Below are 14,690 nucleotides of genomic sequence, written 5' to 3' on the forward strand. Positions count from 1 at the left end.
AGTTCTTTGTTTTATATGACATTCTTGATCTGAAAGTCTAAAGCATATTATTAGTCAATTAAAATAGCTCTGCCAAAGAGAAGTCATTTGAGTATAGACCTAATCTAGGGAATGGTAGACTCTACTTTCTTTCCAAAGAAATAATTGTCTAGAGCTTAGTTAGAACCAGCGGAAGAAGGGATGAGCGAAGGGAAGAGCCGCTGGGATCTGTGACAGGACTGATTTTCTGCCCATCGTTTACTGGGAAAGGACACTGCCTTCTTGAAGGGGGCAGAGTCTTTCATTTCCAACAACACCTTGCATGAGTTTAGCCAAGATCCTCCATGTCTTTCTCAAAGAAAGCTCTAATACTGAACGTTACAGCAGTATTTGACCTTCCTGAGCCTCTGTTGGTCCTCCTAGAAGTTGTAACTTGTGATATTTCCTAACCATGATCACGTATTTAGTGTCAAGGTTTCTGATGGGGTGGGCACAAGATTAATTTTATTTCTTTTATTAGTTTTATTAATTTTATTTCTTTGTCCCCTCCTTATGGGTCATTTATCAGCACAGTTTAATTCTTTGGGCTGGGGATGAACTGTCCTTCTAGCAGAGGGTTGGATGTGGTCATGAGGTGACTTGACTCTTAGCCCATGGGTGACATAAGGGACGTGCTCCAGGCTTATTCTATTTGGAGATGGTATGCATGGGACTCAGGTGTGCCTTTAACCGTGTGGCAGCTGGGGACGCAGTGTTGCTTGGATATGGAATGGAGATGCAGGACCCCTGATGTGGCTGAATTTGGAGGACACTCATGGAATAGATCAGGCACAGAGTACACATCCAGCACAGAGACCCGGCTTCTATTTGTCTGCTCTAGCCCAAGGCTAAGCTAAGTGTCCAATTAAGAAGATTTATTAAACTCCGGAGCCCCACAAGATAATCAGCAGTGTAACAGAGAACATGCCGGAGACAAGGCATGTGATTTCTTCCTTTGCACTATACAGCTGTCCGACCCGATCCTCCGGCCTGGGCCAGAACAAGAAGCTTAGCATGCACGAAGGTTGAGAATAATTTCTGGGGTGGTGCTGTAAGCTCTTTTATTTATGGTTACACAGTGTACAGTTTTCAGATTATCACAGGATGAAATGAGAAATGCCTTGATGAAGAAAAGATGTCCAGATGGAAGTTGTCATTTGCTGTGACTCAAGAATAAATATACTGAGTAGGTACAGAACACTCCGTTGTGGAAATGTAGGCAGCTTGTATGTCTTTCTTCTCTCCTCGTAGACCGTTTTATTTACTTATTTATAATCTTTGAAAAGAATAGTCTGGATGCTTTGCAAAATTAAAGACCAATGAAATGGAAATCTCAATCCTGAGGAGATGGATGGCTGACATTTCAGGGAAATCAGACATGAAAACAAGCCTAGGAGAATGGAACAAATGCTCTGGAAACATGAATGAAGAAAAATCCTGGGTTGCTGGGGTGGCTCAGTCTTTCGAAAGGCTCAGCCTTTTGCTCAGGTCATGACCTCAGGGTCCTGGGATCAAGCCCTGCATCGGGCTCCCTGGTCTTCAGGAAGCCTGTTTCTCCCTCTCCTACTCCCCCTGCTTGTGTTCCCTCTCTTGCTGTCTCTGTCTAATAAATAAAATAAAATGAAAAAACAAAACAAAACAAAGAAAAAAGTCCTGCCTCTTTGGAGTGTATGTAATTTCAAAGAAAGTTGATTAGTTGTACATAAAAATATTTTAAATAAAATACTAGTATCTCCCTGGAGTTCCTTATGATTATTATTAATTTTTACTTTCTTAATTGGTAGACCTACAACATCATATGATTTCTTTTGTCCTATTATAGATGTCGGCGCTTTTCCATATTTATACCCTTTTCGGTTTAATAGAAGCAAATGAGAGATACTGGTAGATAAAACTGCCAGCATTAACTTTTATTAATTAATGGTTGCTAAAAAAATTCTCACGATGAAGTGAAAGGTGGAAGAGTTTTTTCCTATCAAATTATTATTTTTATAGGAAGATACATAAAAGTTTTTTATTAGGTTACATGATGCCTGGGTGTAGGAAAGGAAAAAAAAAGCCCTATGCAAAGGCTATAGCATCATACTTAGTCTCAAGATGAAACCAGGGGGTGGTTGGGGGTCGTACTTGTTTGTTAAAAACAGTTTTTCCTCTAGTTTTTCCCTCCGTGGGGACTTTGGTTCAAGAAGCCGCATGAATGGCCAGCAGGAGCCGTCTTGGTAATGACACAGCCCGGTAATGACCCTCTCTCTCGGCTCCCCTGTGAGACACCTTTGCCACACGGCGAGCCCAGGTGCATGTAATAAGTTCTCAACACCTCTACGGGGAGGGAAGTGCGCTTGTCCACAGGGAGGAACTTAGTCTTGGAAAGGTTTAAGATGCGAAGGTCTGAAGGTGAACCCGTAAACCGCTTTCGGAGCTGCCGCGTCTCCACCTGCAGGTAACGGCACGGGGTGGGGGGGGCAGCGCCCAGGGCTGGGTGCCTGCACTGGCCACAGGTGGACCGACGGATGAAGGGTGATGGGTTTCCGTTCATGCCTGGCCATGAACGCAGATCACCAGTAACCTGCCTGCCCAGCTTTGCTGGAAAGAGGCTTGTGAGTGCCACAGAGGAGAGATGCAGCCCCGAGCCCAAATTCTGCACTAGGGACGCGGGTGTAGAGAAAGGAACGTTTCAGTGAGTGATTCGCGCTCGGCTTTCCTGGGAATTATTTTCATGTGTTTGCAGCCGTGTTTCTAAACTGATAGAAATTCAACCATACTTTTCTCTAGAACACTGGTGTGGGGATTCGTTGGGGTGCCAGGGTCTAACTGAAGAGTGGCGGGCTGGTTATCAAGACCCCTGGGTCCTGGGTGCAGCTCTGCTCTTAGTGGTTCTGGGCCAGACGACTTTTCCTCCTGGGGCCTCCACTTTTAAATCTGTGACAGGAAGAGGTGGAAGTAAAACGTGGTTTTTAAACTGTTTAAAATGGCTCCAGATTTTCCCTGAAGTGGTCTGAGAGGAAAGGGGGGCTGGAGTCAGGGCTTTTGAAAATCATGGTCTGTTATTAGAGAAAGGTTGAAAATCTGCAACCAGATGTTCCTGGAGCTCTCTTTGATGCTGACATTTATTATTATTATTTTTTAAAGTCACTTAAACATAAAGTTTGCCTTGGAACTGTTTCCAGTGTAGAGTGGCTGCAGAGTGGAGAGGTTCAGAGACCCCTGGAGAGACTGCTGCCTGGGTTCGAACCTCAGGTCTGCCACTTATGCCAGGCTATGTATTTGGGCAGTTTTCTTAACCTCCCTGTGCCTCAGTTTCTGCATCTGTGAAAAGAAGACAATAATGTGGGTAATAATGGTATGTCAGTATAGGTCCATTGACTGCAGCAGATACACCACTCTGGGAGGGAAGTTGATGATGACTGGGCTGCATCTGCGTGGGGGCAGGTTGTATTGTCGGAAAGCTTTGTCTTTCCCTCAATTTTGCTGTAAGCATGAAGCTGCTCTGAAACATAAAATCTATCAATTAAAAAGGACAATAATAATAACTTTCACTGGGTTGTTATAAGGGCAAGGTAGTTAATAATTATAAAATATTTAGAACACATCCTTGGTGCCTATTGTCATGTAAGAGTTAAATATTAAGTGGATGCTTATCCATTGGAAAACTTATTTTGCAACATGAAGCGATTTCTGTAGTGTGTGAGCAGTTTCAGTGTTTTCTTCGTGTCCAGTGTGTTTCCAGCTTGACTTCATAAGATGCTTAACCCATCTCTTGTGTATACGGTGGATATTTCAGGCCAAGAGAACAACTGAGCAAGTTTTGGAAATGTATAAGTTCCAGAAGTAGAAAAGTCTAGTGTCAGTAAGAATTGTGTGCCAAGAAAGTTGTCAAAGGAGGGGTTAGATTATGCCGGAGCCCAATGCAGGGTTAGGGAATTCCTTGCTATAGTGGTGAGACTTCTAGCTAATGGTGGTGATGATGATGGTGGAAGTGGTGGTGGTGATGGTGGAGGTGGTGGTAGAGTTGGGGGTCTGCTGGTGGAGATAATGATGTTGAGGTGATGATGGAGGTGATAGTGGAAGTGGTGATGATGAAAGTGGTGGTGATGGTGGATGTGATGGTGGTGGTGGTAGAGTTGAGGTGATGATGTTGGAGATGGCGATGGTGGAGGTGATGGTGGAGGTGGAGGTGATGGAGGTGATGGTGGAGATGATGGTTGAGGTGATGATGGTAGAGGTGATAGTGGAGATAATGATGGTTGAGGTGATGAGGGTGGAGGTGATGGTGGGGGGGGTGGTGATGATGGTGGATGTGGGGTCGTGGTGGTGGCGGTGGTAGAGTTGGAGGTGATGATGGAGGTGGTGGTGGAGGTGGCATCGACGTTGGATGTGGCAATGATGGTGGTGAGGCAGGACAGGAGATTCTTCCCTTTATCCGAGTTGAGTTTTGTGCTGGAGATCCCCTACCCAGAGCTTAAAGGTATCTGGCAGACTGCTTGCTAGTTAAGGAATGGCTCAGTTAACTCTTGGAACTGAAGAGAAGGAAGCTACTTAGTAGCAAGGCGAGAAGAGATACTGAGGAATCCTTCTTTTGCTCGTTCTCCATGACGGTCTCCTGTGAAGATCAGATAGCCTCCTCCACAGGTGCACCCTTGGTTTGTCATTCCGTTACTGTCTCAAAGCGAAACAAGAGCAGCCGGATAGCTGAGGGACCAACGCACACTCCACTGGGGCATTTGGGGTTCCTGTTCAGGTTTTTGACGGTTTTGCTTACAAATGTTGGCAGCATTCATTTCGTTTTCCAAACTGCGCTGTCCTCGTTACTGTGGTAACTGAAACATACTTAATCTGGTTTCCATTATAGAAGTGATTTGTAAAACTCACGTTTCCTTGTGGTGAAATTGTGTGTTGTAGCGATTTGGGATACAGTTTTGATTTGTACATGTAGCGCTCTAGCTACAGGATCATCCTGACAACGTAAGCCAATGAGAGGCTCGAAGTACGGAGAATGATCGGATGTTCCCTTTTTATACGCAGTCCTTCTCTTATGCCATAGCTCAACGTTTCTTTGAGATTTAACTGTATCAAGTCGTGATTCTCAAGGTGAGGGAGGGTGATTCGCACCCCCCGGCCCCCGCCCTACCGGACATTTGTCAATATCTGGAGACATTTTGCTGGTCTAGCATGTTCTCTTGGGTTCCTGGCCTCTTGAAGGTAGACGCCAACACTGTGGCTCAGCCCTGTCAGATGCTAGTGCCACCCCCGCAACAGCAAATTAGCCCATGCAAATGCCCGGATTGCTCAGAGTAAGGAACTCTGGGGCACGACGTTCATTCCATGAGAAGTTGTGTAGAATATACATTCCTCATTCTGGAATCTCTTCCTTTCCAGTTCTCACATCCCATGGCAAGGCCATCTCACATTTACTTAAAGACCTGTTTGAAATGCAGAAACTAGGAGAAACTTACTTGGCATCCTGCTGATTTCTTTTTGTATCTTTTCGGTACATTCTCTTGATGCAAACACGTGTAGTTTATCCCTGCAGAAATCCAGGGTTTCGCAACATGGCTTTTTATCACTTCTTACAAGGCAACTTCTGTGTATGTTTCTTCTGCCTAAATGTAGTTTTAAGCTCCTTAATACCGTGTGAAATTTCTTTGAGTTATGTGGGAAATGTAGCTTCGTGCTACCCATGCTTTGCATATCTAGTAAATACTTCATGCTTCAATTTGATATTTGATGCGTCTGTGTAAATCAAAATATTATTTTCTTGATAACCATAATTCCTTTCACTGAAGAGAAAAAAAGAAAACCATGTTTCTTCTTTTATTTTCCCAAAGCAGACCCATATTTAGATCTCACTGGACTTGAATACAGACGTCAGAGCAGTTTGTTTCACGTCTGAGAAAGTATGTCTAGCTTTCTCCTTTTCTCAGTTTCACTTACTATATTTATTTGTTAACAGATCTGGGGTAGAGTCTTTACAATGCTGTTCTCACTGGCCAGTGTTTTCAAAGCCGGTGTTACGCTCTTTTTTTATGATATTATACATAGATATTTATGACTTTGCGAAACTTAATGGTGAGTAAGCCACTGCCATTAGGGAAATGTTTCCATCTGGACAAACCCTGCCGTGGGGCATGTGGGGGCCTTTGAGACAGCTAATTTGGTGGTGTCATTTTCACTGTGTTCTATTTGCTTGATTTCTATCAGGTTCTTCCGTGTTCATTTCTTTGGCTAGATAAGGCAAGAGACGTGTATTAGCATCATTATGGGGAATTAGAATCCCAGAGATCTTCTCTTCCTGGGAGGTGAAGGCAAGGCACAGCCGTTCCTCATTTTCGGTCATCTGGCTGGCTCACCTCCCGTGGGGGTGCATGAGGTGCAGGCATTGTGCTTACGTGGCTGAGTAGGGGTCCTCTCTTGTTTTTTAAATTAAAAAAAAAAAATTATTTATTTGAGAGAGTGAGTACGATCGGGGGGAGGAGCAGAGGGAGAAGCAGACTCCCCGCTGAGCAGAGAGCTCCACAAGCAGCCCCATCCCAGGACCCCGAGATCATGACCTGAGCCGAAGCCAGATGCTTAACCAAGTGAGCCCCTCCCATGTGTCCCCCCCCCCCCCCCCCCGCCACCAGACACCACATACAGGGAGAATTTTTATGAGATCATGTAGGACAGCCCCTGTCATGGGGTTCCTGGGGAATTTTGGATCTCCAGAGGGGTTGGGTGGATTGGGTCTGGTTTTCCGTGAAGCGGTTTCTTTCTGTGTTACTCAGATTCTCAGAAGGGACAGAAGTACTCTAATAAGCAGTGCATTCTGAACACCCTGTTTTGCTTCCTGACATGTACAAACAGAGTCTCGGAGGACCTTCCCGGAGTTGGCTGCTTGGGCCTGTTGTTTCATGGTGGGATAGAATAATGAATATCTTGCTTAACATTCAGTAACTCTGGAAGTTGCTTCCAAACCGCATCGTTTTTCATTAAACTGGGTGAGAGAACACGCTCAGAGAGCCGGTTACCTCAGAGTCAGCCTCTCTTTGGGCAGTGGGATAATCCGTTTTGGAATCTAGTATCTGTTCGAGAAGAAAGAGACAGCAAGGCAGCTCAGTGCTTGGTGGCTTGTGGTCGTGATTCTAGCGGCCACCTTGTGTGACTTGACCTTTGGAGGTCATCTGAGACAGTCCACCTGGAAGGTCTTTGTGTTTGTTCATTCGTTTGTGGCTGCTTCCTTCCTCCGACCTCAAGGATTAGCTGTGAGAGGTTGGTCCAGTGATGATTTCTCCCCCAATAGGGGGACATTTTTGTCATCAAATCATGTGCCAGTGGGACCCTGGAATGATCCTTTGTAAGAGGAGACGTCTAATCACCCCTCATTGCAAATACGTTTCAAAATAATTTGATTAAATAAAGAATGTAGTGAAATAGCCTTAGAGACTTCAAGCTTTTTATCAAGCCTTCTAAATGGCTTAGCCTTGGCTTAAAGATTTATTGCTGATAAGAGATAGTCATGGCACACAAGTAGCAATTTGAGTTTTGTTTTTCTCCTACACACACACACACACACACACACACACACACACCCCATAGTGGAGAGTGTATGTTGAAATGACTCAAGTCTATGACTTTGATTAGAAACAAATCATTCATGTGTTCTTCTCATGGCAGGCAGCTAATAAAAAGCATGGGTCGCCATCGTCTGGGGAGATACGAGTCCTGGATTTCACAGGCTGCAAAATTAACATAGGAGTCGATGTATGTCTTCTAAAAATGATTCCCGGCAGCCCGCGGAGCCTGGCTTGGAACTGGGTTACAAACACCATGTAGTTTTATGACCATGCTTTTGTTGTGTTTCTGACCAGCTCCCGTGGCAGGGGAGCTATGTGTATGCAGTTTATGTTTCTCTTTTCTTTCATTGCCTTTTAAAAATTTTATAAAGTTGTTTGTTTCTAAGGCTGAAGCCTTTGAGCACTGACAAGGAATACACAGCAAAGCAGATTGGCCCGGTTTTCAACAGAGTGTGAGATGGCTTAAAATGGGGCGTTCCAAGTTCCATTACAATGTGACGCAGGTACGTGTTAATCATTGTGCACCAGGCAGAGAGGTGATGCATGCAAAGAATTCAGTATTATAAAATTCACACTTTATAACGGTGACGATCTAAGCTCTCTGTTGTGAAGGAAAGGTATAGTAGCAAGAGTGTCTCTGACCATGCGTTTGTGTTGTATCGAGGGAATTCAATTTATTAATAAGTATATTCCTTTGTAAGTAGAATGATAGAGGGTATATACAACAGGTTTTGAGTACAGGGTTGAAGGAAGAGTTCATTCTCATGATGAGAATGGGTAAATAGCAAAGTGTTGGCAGTTGCACTGAGGTGGCCTTTCACAGGTCAGGAGGGATAGATGGGAAGTTGTAGTTTGCAGAAGGTATGGTGAGGATAAAGATCTAAAGAGTGTATTGACACCAAAACGGTGGTGTCTCAAGAATTGCTGAATCATGCCTGGTGCGTATTGGAAGATGAGGCAGGGGTTTGCGATGAGATTGGGTGGCATCTTTTGGGCCATGCTCTGGGCCTGTCCACAGGATCCCAGCCAGAGGGTCCAGGCAGACGCATTTAAGCCATGTCGAAGGTAGATGGAAGAAAAAAGAAGACAGCCAGGGATGTCCACCTAGGACACTGGTCTGGGCAGGAGAGAAGGCCATTCAATGGGTGCCATTTTGTAGCCACTTAATACATGCCTGTGTTGGGGGCAGTAGAAGGACAGGTAGATGGTAATGGTATTTTAGGTGAGGAGAAAGAGTGGGCAAAGTTTAGTATACTTTTCCAGAGTCACCAAGCTAGAAAGGAGGGCAGAATTCGAACCCATCATCTGCCTGATTCCGGAAATCTCTCCAAGAACCTATGGAACAAACCCTTTTGCATGGTGGAATTAGAGATGAAGCCACAACATCTCTTCTGAAGTTGTGGATGAGAAGAGCCTGGAGAGGAGAGTTGACAGTGGAGACGAGCTGTCAGCATCCTTCTTAGCTCTGTGGTTCTGGATCTCCAGTGGAATTAACGAGTCCTTGACCATGAGCAAAATCACCTTATTTATGAATTGTATGAATCTGTGGATATTTTGCTGATCCTTCTTTATGGGTTAGGTTAAGAGAAAAGAATGGACTAAGAGAGTAGTGTTGAGACATTCGAGCCCAGTGTGTGTGCATGGACACATGTGTAATTGTTTTAAGCACGTGACACATGCTTCTAACAAATAAGGACACAGTTCTCCATGCTATAGACCAGTACACGCCACGGTCTAAAGATTCATATGCGGGCTCCGCTTGGACCGCAACAGGCTGATGTTTGATTAATCAGAAGCTGCTGGAGGCGGGGCGCTGGCCTGCTTGAGGACACTGGTCTGGAGGGAACGTTGACAGTCGGGAAAAGAGGCAGCTGTTTGTTATGACTCTATATTGCCCTTGGCTAGCACCCCTGGGCCAGTTTTCATCCTTGACATTTTTTAGTACAACTCCCGTGGGATGAGAATCTTGCCCAGAGAATCTCCATAGGGTGAGAATCTTGCTCTGTGGTCAAGGAATTAAGTTCTGAAGTTATGCTTGCTAAAGATTTATAGGACTGTGATCCGGGGAAAACATAACTATTTCATGATGTGAAATGCTAATGTGACAGCTCCCAGCACATTTCGTTCGACCTCTCGCTGTGGGAACTGTGCAGAGAGGGGCGATTCTGAGACTTCAGGAGCTGAGGAGAGGACCATGGGGGACTGCTAACTCGGGGTCATCACACAGGTGTCGTGCAACAGAGGCTTTCTGAAGAGGGGGACCCTGTGATCCCTGGGATAGTTCTGAGGTTCCAGAAAAGCGTGTTTAATAACAGAGGGCGGATATGGTGGGCAACATTCTCTTTGGCTGACAGGTCCCGAGTCTTCAATGGAACTTACTGCTTTGAGCCAAAAAGTATCAGAGCATTTATGGTTTATATACATAGTTGATGTCACATGTCCAAGAGCTTGGGTACAGGCAGCTGCTATGGTTACTGCCCCTCCACCTCCATGCCCACTGGTTCTTCCATTTTGCTCTTCTTTTGGAGAATGACCAACACTGGGAAAACTTTCCTTTAGCTATCTGATTTAGTTGCTTTAACACTGGAAAAACACAGGGAGGAATGGAAATTTCTATCAGAAGTGTTTAGCTGAGGAAGTGTGTGCAGAGTCTGTAGGGGTTGTTGAAGGGTGTGCATGGAATGAATGTTGGAGGTGGCAGTGAACTTGGGGGCTTGGAGAGACCTCCACCCCCATAATTCTTAGGTAAGTGTGAGCTATAAAATTATTTTAAAGTGTTAAGTAAAGTGTAAGCACTTAAACGATGAGGTAATTGATGCTGATAAATCATATAAATTGTATAATAATTAATAATTATAAATAGGGTAAGATATCTAAAGTTGTTTTGGAGTCAGAGGCTTCATGGGGATGTGTGTGTCAGCAAGCTCTCTGGGTAACGGGTCCATTTCAGCCTAAAACTGCCTTGGGCTCATTTCTGGGTTTTCCATTCTATTCTGTTGATCCATGGGTATAATTTTGTGTCCGTACCATACCGTTTGGACCACTACAACTTTGTAATAGAACTTAAAGTCTGGAACTCGGATGCCTCCAACTTGGCTTTTTGTTTTCATGGTTGCTCAGCCTATTCAGGGTCTTTCTTTGTTCCAACCACATTTTAGGATGGTTTGTTCTAGTTCTGTGAAAAATGCTTTTGGTATTTTGATAGGGATGGCACTCAATGTGTAGATGGCTTTGGGTAGGACAGACATTTTAAGAATGTTTGTTTTTCCAGTCACCGAGGATGGAACGTCTTTCCAATTCTTTGTCTTCTTATCACTTTCTTTCATCAGTGTTTTCCTGTTTTCAGAGTACAGGTCTTTCAACTTTTTGGTTAAGTTTATTCCTAGGTACTTTATTATTTTTCATGTAATTGTTTAATGGGATTTTTTTCTTAATTACTCTTTCTACTGCTGCATAATTAGTGTATAGAAATGCAACCGATTTTTGTACGTTGATTATGTATTCCAAGACTTTACTGATTTTTTTTTTATCAGTTCTAGTAGTCTTTTCATGGAGTCTTTTGGGTTCTCTGTATATTATCATGTCATATGTAAATAGTGAAAGTTTTGCTTCTTGTTTACCAACTTGGATGCCTTTTATTTCTTTTTGTTATCCAAGTGCTCTAGCTAGGACTATGTTGAATAAAAATGGTGAGAGTGGACATCCTTGTCTTGCTCCTGACCTTAGGTGTAAGCTCTTGGTTTTTTCCCCATTGAGGATGATGTTTGGGATGGGTTTTTCACATAACATCTGTATTATGTTCAGTTATGTTCTCTCTAAAACTACTTTGTTGAGGGATTTTTTTTAAAGGTTTTATTTATTCTTTGACAGAGAGACAGAGAGAGAGGGAACACAAGCAGGGAGAGTGGGAGATGGACAAGCAGTCTTCCCCTGAGCAGGGAGCCTGATGTGGGGCTTGATCCCAGGTCCCTGGGATCATGACCTGAACCAAAGGCGGACGCTTAATCCACTGAGCCACCCAGGTGCCCTTTGTTGAGGGATTTTGTCATGATGGATGTTGTACTTTGACAGATGGTTTTCCTGCATCTATTGACATGATCGTATAGTTTTAATCCTTCCCCTTGTTGATGTGATGTATCACATCGATTGGCAAATACTGAACTCCCCTTACAGTGCAGGAAGAAATCTCACTTGATCATGGTGAGTGGGTAAAGAAGATGTAGTGTACCTATACGTGCAGTGGAATAGTATTCAGCCATAAAAACAATGAAGTTTTGCCGTTTGCAACCACATGGCGGGAGCTGGAGGACGTAATGCTGGGCAGAATCCGTGAGTCAGGGAAAGGCAAGCACCACATGATTTCACTCCTATGTGGAATGTAAGAATCAAAACAAATGAGCAATGGAAAAAAGAGAGAGAGACAAACCGAGAAACAGACTCTTTCTATTTTAAAGATTTTTTTATTTGAGAGGGAGAGAGAGCGCGCGAGAGCGCACAAGTTGGGGGGTAGGGGCAGAGGGAGAAAAGAGAGAATCCTCAAGCGGACTCCCGGCTGAGCACAGAGCCCCATGGATCCCAGGATCCCGAGATGACTTTAGCCGAAACCAAGAGTTGGACGCTTAACCGACTGAGCTCCCCAGGCACCCCTAGACTCTTAACTGAAGAGACCAAACTGACGGTTACCAGGGGGAGGGGTGGGGGTGAATGACACAGGTGGCGGGGATGAAGGAGTGCGCTTGCCGTAGGAACAGTGGGTGACGCAAGTGTTGGATCAGCTGTGTTGCACACCTGAAACTAGTATCAGTCTCTTAACTACCCTGGAATTACAATAAAGACTTAATAACAAATTTGCTTTGGGCTCCTAAGCCGGTGTCAATTTCACACTGGTTTTTCTGTAGCTCTTCTATTTTTTCTGTAGACCAGTAGCTCACCCACCCCCGGCCCCCGTCTATGTCAGGCTAATGGACTCTTGGCCAGTGAAAAACTGGGTATATGAAGAGCCTTCTCCTTACTGGCTTCCCAGCCACCACTGGTCACCTGATGCCACCCCCGAGGCCACTGTTCCTCAAACTGGAAGGACCCACCGAAGTCCCCCGCTCAGAGTGAGACATACTCCTCCTGTCTTTCTTACCTTCTGTTGCTGGAGCTATCGTCCCGAGAACCGGGTAGCCTGAGTAGGAGTTTGGAAGTGACATCTTCTAACAGCTTGATATATAATTCACATACAATAAATTTCACCCTTTTAAGGCTTAAAAATGTGTTTACTGCATATTTTATATGTTCTTAGCCACTGTTTAATTTTGGAATATTTTCATCACCCCAGAAAGAAAACCTGTAGCTGTCAGTGAAAAGTCCCCTACCCACCTCCCCTAACCCTGGCAATCACTCGTCTATATTCTGTCTCTGTGGATTCGCCTCTGTCTGACATTTCATACCAATGGCATCCAACCATATGTGGCCTTTTGTGACTGGTTTCTTCCCCTCGCACAGTGTTTTCAGGGGTCATCCGTGGTGAGGCGTATGTCTGCACTTTGTTCCTTTTTTGAGCTGAGTGATGTTACGCTGTGGGAAGATCACATTTCTCTGTCCATTCACCGTTCATTAGTTGATGGACATTTGGATGACTTCTACTTTGTTGGACCACTTGTGTACAAGTTTTTGAGTGGACATGAATTTTTACTTTTCTTAGGTTTATACCTAGGGGTGAAATTGCTACATCGTTGGAATTTTTACAGAGACAAATACTTTAGTGGCAGCTCACATTTGAGGTGTAACACTCACTTTACGGAGCTTAAAAAATGTGGTGCTTTCTCCATTGGTGTTGGCAAACTGTGGTTGCAAAATTGTCAGCAACCTAAAGTACTGGGGACAAAAGATTGCACAGTGGTTTTTGAGTCAGACCCAAGTTAATTCAAGTTCTGGCATTGCTTTCTAGACTGACGGTAACCTTGGACTAGAAGGTTGAGTTCTTTGAATCATAGTTTCTTGTCTGGATTAAACCCAGGTCTGTGATTCTCAAACTGTCATGTTTTTTTTCGAAAGGTTTTCATGTCATTGCATGCAGAAAATGGTAAACATTTTCGTGGATAAAATTGGTAAATGGGGGAGACTTTTCACGTAGAGGTTAAGGGGTTGGTTCATGGCACACCTGAGTCGGAGTTCTTCAGTATTCCTGCCATGCTGAATTCTTCTCGACTGTAACTCTCATCTCTTAGGAAATTGTTTTTTCAATACGTCTGCATTCAACTTAAAAAAAAAAAAGTTCTTTTAAATTTTTTTTATTTAGAGAGAATGAGAGAGAGAGAATGAGGGAGAGCACAAGCAGGGGGAGGGGCGGCGGGAGAGGGAGGAGCAGATCCCCGCTGAGCAGGGAGCCCAGTGTGGGGCTTGGTCCCAGGACCCTGGGATCATGACCTGAGCCAAAGGCAGATGCTTAACTGCCTGAGGCACCCAGGTACCCCGATGTCTCTGGACTCCTGCCTCTTCCTGAAACATCTCCTGTTCTGATCTGTGAGAATCACCATTAACTACTAGAGAAAGATGGTGAGCTATAAACTAAGCTTTTGAAGGGTTACGAGCTCATTGTATTCACAATGGCATGTGGAGGAAACATACAAAATTAATGAAGACTCTGGCGAGGCTGCTTTTGAACACTTTAGCTCTGAGTTCCACTTGGAAAGTCCACGTTGACCCCCTCCCAGCACCTGTCCTTTGATCTGGCATTTGATACCACACCTTTGTCATTTTTTTTTTTTTCCTAGGCTTCAGAACATCATACTGTTTTTCTGGATTTTTATTCTGTGCTTGCTGGAGTCAGTAGGTCTTCAGTCAGTGTGGAGTTTAGGTAAAATGTCGAATTTAAATTCTGGATTCCTGGCGCCTGGGTGGCTCAGTGGGTTAAGCCGCTGCCTTCGGCTCAGGTCATGATCTCAGGGTCCTGGGATCGAGTCCCACATCGGGCTCTCTGCTCAGCAGGGAGCCTGCTTCCCTCTCTCTCTCTCTCTGCCAGTCTCTCTACCTACCTGTGATCTCTCTCTGTCAAATAAATAAATAAAATCTTAAAAAAAAAAAAAAGTTAAAAAAAAAAATTCTGGATTCCTGCCATGCATAAAATCCTTGGCT

At 44.3% G+C, this 14,690-nt stretch overlaps 1 protein-coding gene across 8 annotated transcripts in view; it reads left to right on the forward strand.

Moving 5' to 3' along the window:
- The window catches only part of SEMA5A (semaphorin 5A), a 460,606-nt gene that overhangs the window by 130,343 nt on the left and 315,573 nt on the right, over positions 1–14,690 (forward strand). The window lies entirely within an intron of this gene.

The sequence above is a fragment of the Mustela erminea genome, chromosome 3 (assembly GCF_009829155.1).
Source record: "Mustela erminea isolate mMusErm1 chromosome 3, mMusErm1.Pri, whole genome shotgun sequence".
Taxonomy (NCBI): Eukaryota; Metazoa; Chordata; class Mammalia; order Carnivora; family Mustelidae; genus Mustela; species Mustela erminea.